The sequence below is a fragment of the Lycorma delicatula genome, chromosome 2 (assembly GCF_047948215.1).
Source record: "Lycorma delicatula isolate Av1 chromosome 2, ASM4794821v1, whole genome shotgun sequence".
NCBI classification, from domain to species: Eukaryota; Metazoa; Arthropoda; class Insecta; order Hemiptera; family Fulgoridae; genus Lycorma; species Lycorma delicatula.
The window spans coordinates 63,173,095-63,182,531 of NC_134456.1; positions in this window are offsets into that span (position 1 = coordinate 63,173,095).

Below are 9,437 nucleotides of genomic sequence, written 5' to 3' on the forward strand. Positions count from 1 at the left end.
AAATGATTCTAACCTGTCTGACCCCCATAATATAGTATTCTGTTGTAAAAATTTATCTAGCAAATACGATTTAATTACATTCTTAGACAATATACAAGATGATATTGAAAGTTTATATAAAAAATACACTCCCACAGAATTTACTATTCAATTAAATTGTGAATATGATAAACCTTTTTTTGTTTTTACCGGTAAAAAACTTTTTAAACAAGTCATTGTGGAAAAAATAAAACTTTTTAATGAAAATAAATCGTCTATTGATGTCGCTTTTCAAAGTGTATTGAACAGTATTTTGAATTGAAACGCAAGCTAAAAAAAGATATATCTGTATGTGATTTGTTGCTGTGTGTTGTGATTGCGGATAAAAACACGCATTACATGGATCTTTATTAAAACAAACGTGGAATGTTAGCGATAAAACTTTTACAGATATTAATGAATTTTTAATAGGTATGAAATATAATAAGCTATTTAATGCTATAAAATGTAAAGCGAAAAAATATAAAGGAAACAATATTAAATAATATATTTACTGCGCCACTAGTTCTTCTGGTGACCAATAGGAGTGCTAGTGTCGCAGCTCCAGGACCACGACGTGGCGAACGTTCAACCCAGTATTTCCAGACATCGATTTGGAAGTCGAGAGTTCCAGCGTTCAAGCCCTAGTAAAGCCAGTTATTTTTACATGGATTTGAATGCTAGATCGTGGATACCGGTGTTCTTTGGTGGTTGGGTTTCAATTAACCACACATCTCAGGAATGGTCGAACTGAGAATGTACAAGACTACACTTCATTTACACTCATACATATCATCCTCATTCATCCTCTAAAGAATTATCTAAACGGTAGTTACCTGAGGCTAAACAGGAAAAAGAAAGAAAGAAAGACATCAAGTTGAACCCACCGGGTTGGTGTAGTGGTGTACGCGTCTTTCCAAATCAACTGATTTGGAAGTCGAGAGTTCCAGCGTTCAAGTCCTTGTAAAGTCAGTTATTTTTACACGGATTTGAATACTAGATCGTGGTTGCCGGTGTTGTTTGATGGTTGGGTTTCAATTAACCACACATCTCAGGAATGGTCGAACTGAGACTGTACAAGACTACACTTCACATACACTCATACATATCATCCTCATTCATCCTGTGAAGTATTATCTGAAAGGTAATTACCGGAGGCTAAACAACAGGAAAAAGAAAAGAAAAGACATCGTGCCGACGATGATATAATTTGATTATGTTAAGAGTTTTTATGTGAATAAGTTATATGTTTGTTTTTATTTTTTCGCTCTAAATATCTATGTCGTGTCTATTATCAATTTATGGTAATAATTCTGTGAATAAAAGACAATTTTTTCCTCCAATCAACCTTTCCGATGGAAAATTTGACTTTGGTTTAAAATAGCTGATGAAAGCCAACACCATTCCAAACGTTGAAGAGAATAAAAACAATAAATTGTGTTTCGAGTTCGATAAAGATATCAAAAAAGATGAAAATAATAATAATAAGTTAACTAAAAACCATTACATAAACATACCAACGGGTAGTCATGAGATTGAAAATATTGCTGAATATATACAGAGAGAAATGAGAAAAATTAAAAAAAAACATTTCCTTGAAGGCGAACAGCAATACATTACAAACTGAAATTAAAAGCAGTGTATGGATAGATTTTTCACGTAAAGATTGGCAGTGTGTTGGGTTACGGATCGAGAATTCTCAAACCAAATGTAACACACGTATCAGATCAAATGATAAATATAGCTCCTGTAAATATAACACGTATAAAATGTAATATTATTTCGGATAGTTATAAAAATGAAAAGCTAGATCGTATTTAGTACGATTTCCCGTTAAGTGAAGATCCGGGTGATATGACTGAAGAATATCCATTCTATACTGAATTTGTACCCATAGAAGTGAGAGAAATTTATGATTTAGTGATAGAGTTGACTGATGAAAATCATAATTTGTTAAATCTACGCGGTGAACGACTGAGAATGTCATTAGTATTGAGACAATGTAAATAAACTATTGTAATTGAATTTTTATTTTGCTATAAGTAGATAATGCCTTTTATATCTGAAAGTGATTATGAGTTTTTTTGTTAGAAAACATTTCAAATGTTTTCTAACATTGAAGAAAACATTAACAGACTGAAGAAAGCATTAAAAAATTAAATTCTCTAGGATTTCAAATTAATCATAGGGGGAATTGGTTTGCTTCGCATTTCTCCTGCCACCACCCCATTCGTTTGCCCAAAGCATTAGACAGAATGTCTGTACCACAAACGGCTATTGTTCCTCGAAAAAGTTTAGCGACCAGTGTCCTAAATAGCTCCTAGAGCTTACCTAACATCGTGAGCGGACTAAGCGCGGTGCTATACACCAACGGCTTACGTGTCCCAACCGCTCACTTGTCATATATTTACTAAAATGGGTAGGCTCACCTCGTCAACTACTAAAAATATAAATGACATCCATAATAAAATTTATTTCGTCTTGGCAGCAATTCGCTGCGATGCCTAGGTTGCTGAATGCCAGTAAGTACCTGTTCACCATTTTATAGCGCTAGGAGCCATAATAATTGGCTGGTGATCAGCCATACTCAGGGTTAGCTTCCCACGGCAATGCGGCAAAAGTCTTTCTCTTAAGTAAACTACGGATGCCGGTTCAACAAAGCAACCGCATCTAGGAACTCCCACACGGTCCGATAATGCGGCTCTCGCCACATTGTCTCGCATGTGAGTGGCCAATTTTCCCTTTCACCTCTAAGCTCCAGAGTGGCCCGGTCTCTGCCCCTCCCAAGAACAGGGCAGTCAAACATCAGGTGTTCATCTGACTGGACCACCCCACAGACGCACAGCTCATCAGCTGCCAGGGGGGAACCGAAACAAATATTGGTTCAAGTTAGCGTGGTTGGTGAGCACCCGAGCATCCGTTACCCTTAAAAACGAACTCGAAGCATACCTCCTCTCCCTCAAATTCTGTATAAACTTATACAAGGATCTTCCCTTAGTCGTGGTGTCCAGCTGCTATACTGGATATAGTGAGGCTTTGCAGCCTCTTCCGCAGGCGGGAGATGGGCAACTGAACGAAAGTTAGATAATTTAGTGCATTGTGATTACCGTTCCGCTCCGGTACTGGCCCGGCTCGAAACCGCATCCCAAATACCGCGGCCTCCCGGCCTCTTCGCAATTTCCACATGGCTGCATGAACTTTCACCACTAAATCGATTGGGATAGCCTTTCCCAATACAGTGGTAGCCTCGTAGGAAGTTGTTTTAAAAACACCCGTATATACAATTAAGGCTCTGCTCTGGATACTCCTTAAATTCTGAAGAAGTGCTCTATTCATATTCAACCTATGCATCCAAACGGGTGCCGCGTAAGAGGTCATGCTGTCGAAGACACCTCGGTACACCATGTACATTTGATGGCCCGACAACTCATAGTCTTTCCGAGCTCCTAAGTTTTTGCATCACTGAGACAGCGTCTACCGCTACTTGCCTAATGTGGTTGTTAAACAGCAACTTTTCATAAAAAAAAACACCTAGGTACTTATGAACCCTCACTCCGCTGATTACACAGCCTTTATATTTAATATGGGGGTTACGACTGTACGATAATTTGTTTAAACTCTTGAGAAGTATAAACTTCGTCTTGGGCACAGAAATCTTTAAATTTTGAATATCCATCCAGCCCTCTGCGGTTGACAAGACTGCCTGCGGCTAGTCTTCTAGCTGTGGTCGTAAATTACCACGAACTAAAATGAGACAGTCATCGGCGAAAGCCTGGGTCGTGACCCCTTGTGGAAATGTCAATCCCAGAAATTCATCGAATACCAGGTTCCACAGCAGGGGACCGAGAACGGAACCCTGCGGGCTTCCCCTGGTAACAGATTTTTCCACAACTAGGTGCTCCAGTTAAGAGACCCCGTGAATAGCCTGCCAAGCGGCTCTCTTATGACAGGCAGCAGATGGAATAATATATCCGGGTCAAGTTGGTCAATTCCCGGTGCCTTTTTCAGTGCCATTCGAGAAACCAATCGGTCTATATCAACGGGATCTACAGCCCATACGCTAGAGAAGAGCATAGCCCCCGCCCTAACACCGACCTTTGCTTCACCCTTCGGAGCATCTGGAAATAGAATATCCAGAAACGCCTGGTAAGTCGCCACAGATGTTAAAGTGTGGTCACGACCACCAAACCCGCATCGAACACTGGACAGCACGTGCAATAGCTTTGGCTGGTAACATGATTTTGCGAGCTGCCAGGGGTTGCGCTGCAACTCACGCATGGAGTCTTGCCATGACTTGAGTCTGGCTTCCTTGATGGCACGAACTTACTCATTATGGGCGTGCCGGTAGATCCGCAGACCCTCAGCGCGCACGTAATCAATGATAATCCCCGTTAGGGGGCGACGCTGTTATCTTCTTCTAGCGGACCTAACTCTGGCGCTCAGCACGCTAAGGTCACAAGAACACCACTCTTTCCCGGGTTCCGCCTGCGTTTAACAGACGACTCCCCGAAAGCAGCGGTCATGACAGTTCTAGGTACTCTCCGATCAGCGGACTGGCCACTACCTAAGCGTCCGTCCATTGGCCGAGGCCACCATAGGACCCTATTGCATCCAGTCTTGATGGCCCGGCCGAAATGTTCAGCCATCAATTCGACCTCCTCCTTGTGTTCCATACGCCATTCCAACCCCTGCAAGGCAGCTGCGCACTCGCGCCACAACCTATCCAGATCCAGGCCCCTTAGGTTATAGCGACCCGAATCTGGAGCTCTTAGACCGCCTCCGTAAACGATCCCGATGATGATGCCTGGGAGACCGTCCAGAATCCTGCCCAACTTCGCCAACAAGTCATCGATACTCCATCCATGCTGGAAGTATCCCGACACCAGTACGATATCGAGCGTACCCCTTGTGATTCATACAACGGTGAATTGCTCATCAGATCAATGGGGAATCCGGAAGACACCCAACGAATCTGAGCCAACCACGATCGTGGAGAGCGGCCGTCTTCTACGAGAATGAATAACTTCCCTATCCCCGACCGCGTATGGTTCCTGGATCAAGAGGACCTCTTAGATTGTACTCCTCAAGGAGCCTCATGGCTTCACTGGTGGCCGCCCGGGAATGATGCAGCTTTAACTACCCTAGGCGCAAGCGTTCGACATGGTGGAGTCCATCCTCAAAGGCTTCCCCCAACTCAGGCATCGGCATACGCCGTATTGTTCACGGCGCCTGAGTACAAAACTCATCTCCCGCGTTCGATTATGGGTATGGCGAACGGAACTGGAAATTTGCTGGTCATGCCTCATAATAATTCAGCCGTCGTCTTAATAAAAAGATGCGAGTAAAACCTCGCCGCAAAAACTAATTGAATTTACATTTATTGGCTAACTTGGAAAGAGGTAACTAGCCTTACACATCAAATCAACGATGGAGTTCTACACTTAAGTTAAGAAGGGAGACGCCGTTGCCCAGCAGAGACCACGTGGAGGTATCTCTCAGCATGACCAGTAGCTTGGAAAACTTCTTCAGGGGCTCCTGACTAGGCGAGTTTGTTCGAGAACGAGCGTGTATAGCTCGGAATCTCAGATAGGAAGGAAAATAAAAGATAGATAGAACAGAAAACAGTGTTTATGTGACCAAGCCGTATGAGTGTATTTAGGTGTGTAATTTTTTTGTCGTGGTTTGGCTTGGAGAAGAGCACACGGATATTTTAGTCGGAATAGGCACGATGAGGCGTTGTATATGTATGTTTGTGTGATTTGTTCGTGTGCCGTGTGGATGTTTTAAACCACCTCAGCGTCCAGGGCAGTATCCCCTTGTAATGTGGCAACCCTACCTGTTGTACACTTCAAGCAGTCCTGTGTTTTGTGTGCCTTAGCGGTTGTGCTAAAACTAAGACTAAAATCTAACTAAAACTAAGCTTAAATCTAAAGAGGATAGGCCAGGGTTAATCCTTTCAACCGCGCAGAATACCCATTTCGTGAACGAACTCGCTGAAAATCCTACATGCTACCTTATTGTCCACTATTTCACTGGTCTGTCCATAATTTACCCAACTCTCTATTACACACACCTTTTAGGTTTACCAAGGAACGGAGCGTGTTTTCACAAAGGTAGTTGACATTATGGGAAAAGTTAGATTACTCACCAATGCAAAGACCTAAGTACTTTATTTTGTCCTCGTGCAGTATGGAAACTCCGTCCATCTTAACGTTTCGGTGTACGAAAGGGATTTCGTATTTTTCAAGCTAATTTGCTCTTTTTTGGTGAGAACTGGAGTTTAGCCTCTTCGCCCCAGTTAGAGATTACATCTAAGGCAGTACATGCTCTGGCCTCTATTTCGGCTCTCGTTTCGCCTTCTACAAGTACCAATATGTCATCAGCATAAGCGACCACTGAGGTCGGAATTAAGCAGTTTATTAATTATAACGTTCCAAAATATTGGACCCCGAGGACAGACCCCTGCGACTGCCCTTCGTTGGTTCTTTCCCCCCCCCCCCCACATCACTGGGCCGGACATCCAGTTAAGTATACTCGGCCCAGGGACGTGTCCTTTACTATAAGGCGGTCTTCCCACCCTCCGGTTTTACACCCAGTACGGCAGGTCAACCGCCCCGGTACAGATCTTTTGTTTGCCTGCCTCTAATTTCCACCAAGGGAGGCCAAGGCCGGCTATGCCGTTCCCAACCCCCCCCCCCCCCCACGACAGGAACAGGGTCTCGGTCTTTATGCCTTTTCGCCTCTAACCGGCGTGACCAGCACAGGGGGCGCACGCACCCCCAGAACCAGCCCCCCCGGCCGGGTCTAGGTCTTTTCTTTCCCCGCGATTTCTCCCCTGGAGTCCCCGTCCCCTCATTGAAATCCGCACACCAAGGCATGCAGGCTCTCAGTGACGGGGCTGTCCACCCTTCCCTATCACCGAATACGCCCACGGTTCCCCCGTCTTGACTCCTCTTCTTTGGTTCGAAGAACTGTGCTAGCAAAGTTTTTGAAAACATTCCAATTTTGCTCGTTGACTAGCGCCCACTCAATTATATTGTCAGCATCCAAATTTTTGTCTACAATAAATTGTCTATATTGTCCCCACCTCCAGCAGTCAAACACCGTGTGATTCACATCGTCCACCTCCTGGCAGGATTCGCAATAAGGTGTATCTCTTCTGCCAAATTTTTTAAGGTAGTGTCCAAAATACCCATGACCGGACATAAGTTGTGTAATATAAAAATTTACTTCACCATGTTGGCGGTCCAACCAAGCATCCAGATTGTGTGTGAGCCTTCTGGTCCAGGCCGCCACATTGGCCCCATCCCACGCCTCTTTCCACCACTGTCTGGTCATTGCTTCAGCCTCAGCCCTACTGCGCCCTTCCACTCTTAGTTTCCTACTTCTGACCTGCAGGTCTATCGGCGGAACCGACGCCAAAACACACGATGCCTCGTATGACAATGTTCTATAGCCAGCCACCACTCCTAGTAATGTCGTCCGATGCATACTTCTTAGCTTCTCTTTGTTCCGTTGCACTCTAATTGCCTCTGCCCAGACAGGCGCCGCGTACAGCGCTGCAGACACCACTGCAGATGTTATCAGCCTCCTTTTAGATGCCCCCGGTACTGTATGCTCTGTAAATAACCTTCTAATAGCTTTGATAGTAGGTACAACTCTCTTGCACACCTTATCGATGTGCCCACCAAACTTGAGGCTCTTATCTATGGTTACTCCAAGGTATTTAGTGCTGCTGACCTCTGTTATATCCTCTCCAATGATCGCATCTCGATTCCCCCACTCGCAACTCGAACGCTACGAAGTCTTCTTCTGCCCGTGAAGAGGATACACCTGTTTTTAGCCGGGGACACCTCCATGTTGTTGCTAGTAAGCCATGCATCTATAAGTTGTAGAGAGCGGTTTGCCTTGTTCTCCACATCATCCAACTCTTTGTCTTTCACAAGTATTGCAATATCATCGGCGTAGGTAACCACGTCGACTCCTCCCGGATACGGTAACCGTAGCACTTGATCATAGAAAATGTTCCACAACAGAGGCCCTAAAACGGACCCCTGCGGGACACCTCCAAAGACTTGAAATTTCTCCACTCCCTCCACTGTACGGACCTCCGTCCATCTCTGTGCCAGATAGTTGTCTACCTGATTCAATAAGTAGTCGCTTATGTTCATTTATCCAAGCGCTGTTATGATGGCCTCCCACGGCACCGACCCGAACGCATTTTTTATGTCCAGTTGGATCATCAGCGGGATCTTTCTGGTCCTCCAGGTTCCCCTCCGACCCTCCGCAGCCCAGTTAACCACCTTGTTAATAGCGTCCATGGCCGAACAGCCCTTACGAAACCCGTATTGCCCAGGATGCAGACTTCCGCTTTGATCCAGTTCAGCTTGAATCCTAACCGCAACAAGTCTTTCAGCAGCCTTGCCCATGTTATTTAGAAGACTAATAGGGCGGTACTCGCAGGTACCAGGGTTTGGCAGGAATACTGTTCTAGCCTCTTTCCAACATTGGGGGAATGTTGCGGTGCTGTATTCTGTGACTCATAACATCCGTAATCTCCCATGGGATCCTTCTTGCAAGGCCTTTGATGACCGCAGCCGGGATACCATCTGGGCTCGGACTTTTCTTGTTATTAAGTTTATCAATAGCAGCCATCACTTCGTCCTGTGCGAACCTGCCACGTTCGCACAGTACTACCTCCTGTCTCATCACCTCCTCCCGCGGGAAGAGCACAGACATCTGACGTGTTGCTTCCTCTCTACTCAGCACTGGTACTCTTCTCCTCAGCCGTTTCATTATGATTTGAAAGGCTCACCCCCACGGGTCAGCGTCAAGCTCACCGCACAATTCCCTCCACTTTGACCTCTTGGCGTTTTTGATAAAAAAATTCAGCCTTTTCCGAGCCTCCCTATAGGCTTCCATGGCCCATTCACGATGGGCCTCGGGTCCTGGTCTTGCCCTCAGTCGCTGAGCCGTTCGCTTGCATTGTTGTAGTGTTGTTCTTTGTTAAGCTATTTCCTGGCTTCACCAGTACACAGGGTGATGTCTATGTGTTACTTCCGGTATTTCAGAAATTTCGTGCTTAACTATTTCCTGGAAAACCTCCGGATCTAGTCTCCTGCCATATGATATTTTCCTTGCCGCTCGCACCACAATTTCCACCTGTCTGTCGGTGAGTCCTTTGGTCTCCACAATCTTCCAGGTCTTTTTTTCTTGAGTCTTAGATGACCCAGTGCCACTTGTCTCCATCCCCTCCTCCATAGAGTTGAAGTAAATTGATTATTTTAGTATTTGGGGGGTTCGGGCCCCCCAAATTTGGGAAAAAATTTTTGGGGCTCCAAAAGATGCGTAATCTTCTGATTCGTACAGAACCGTGAGGACTTTCTGCTAGGTCCACCCGTTCAAGAGTTATAAGAGAT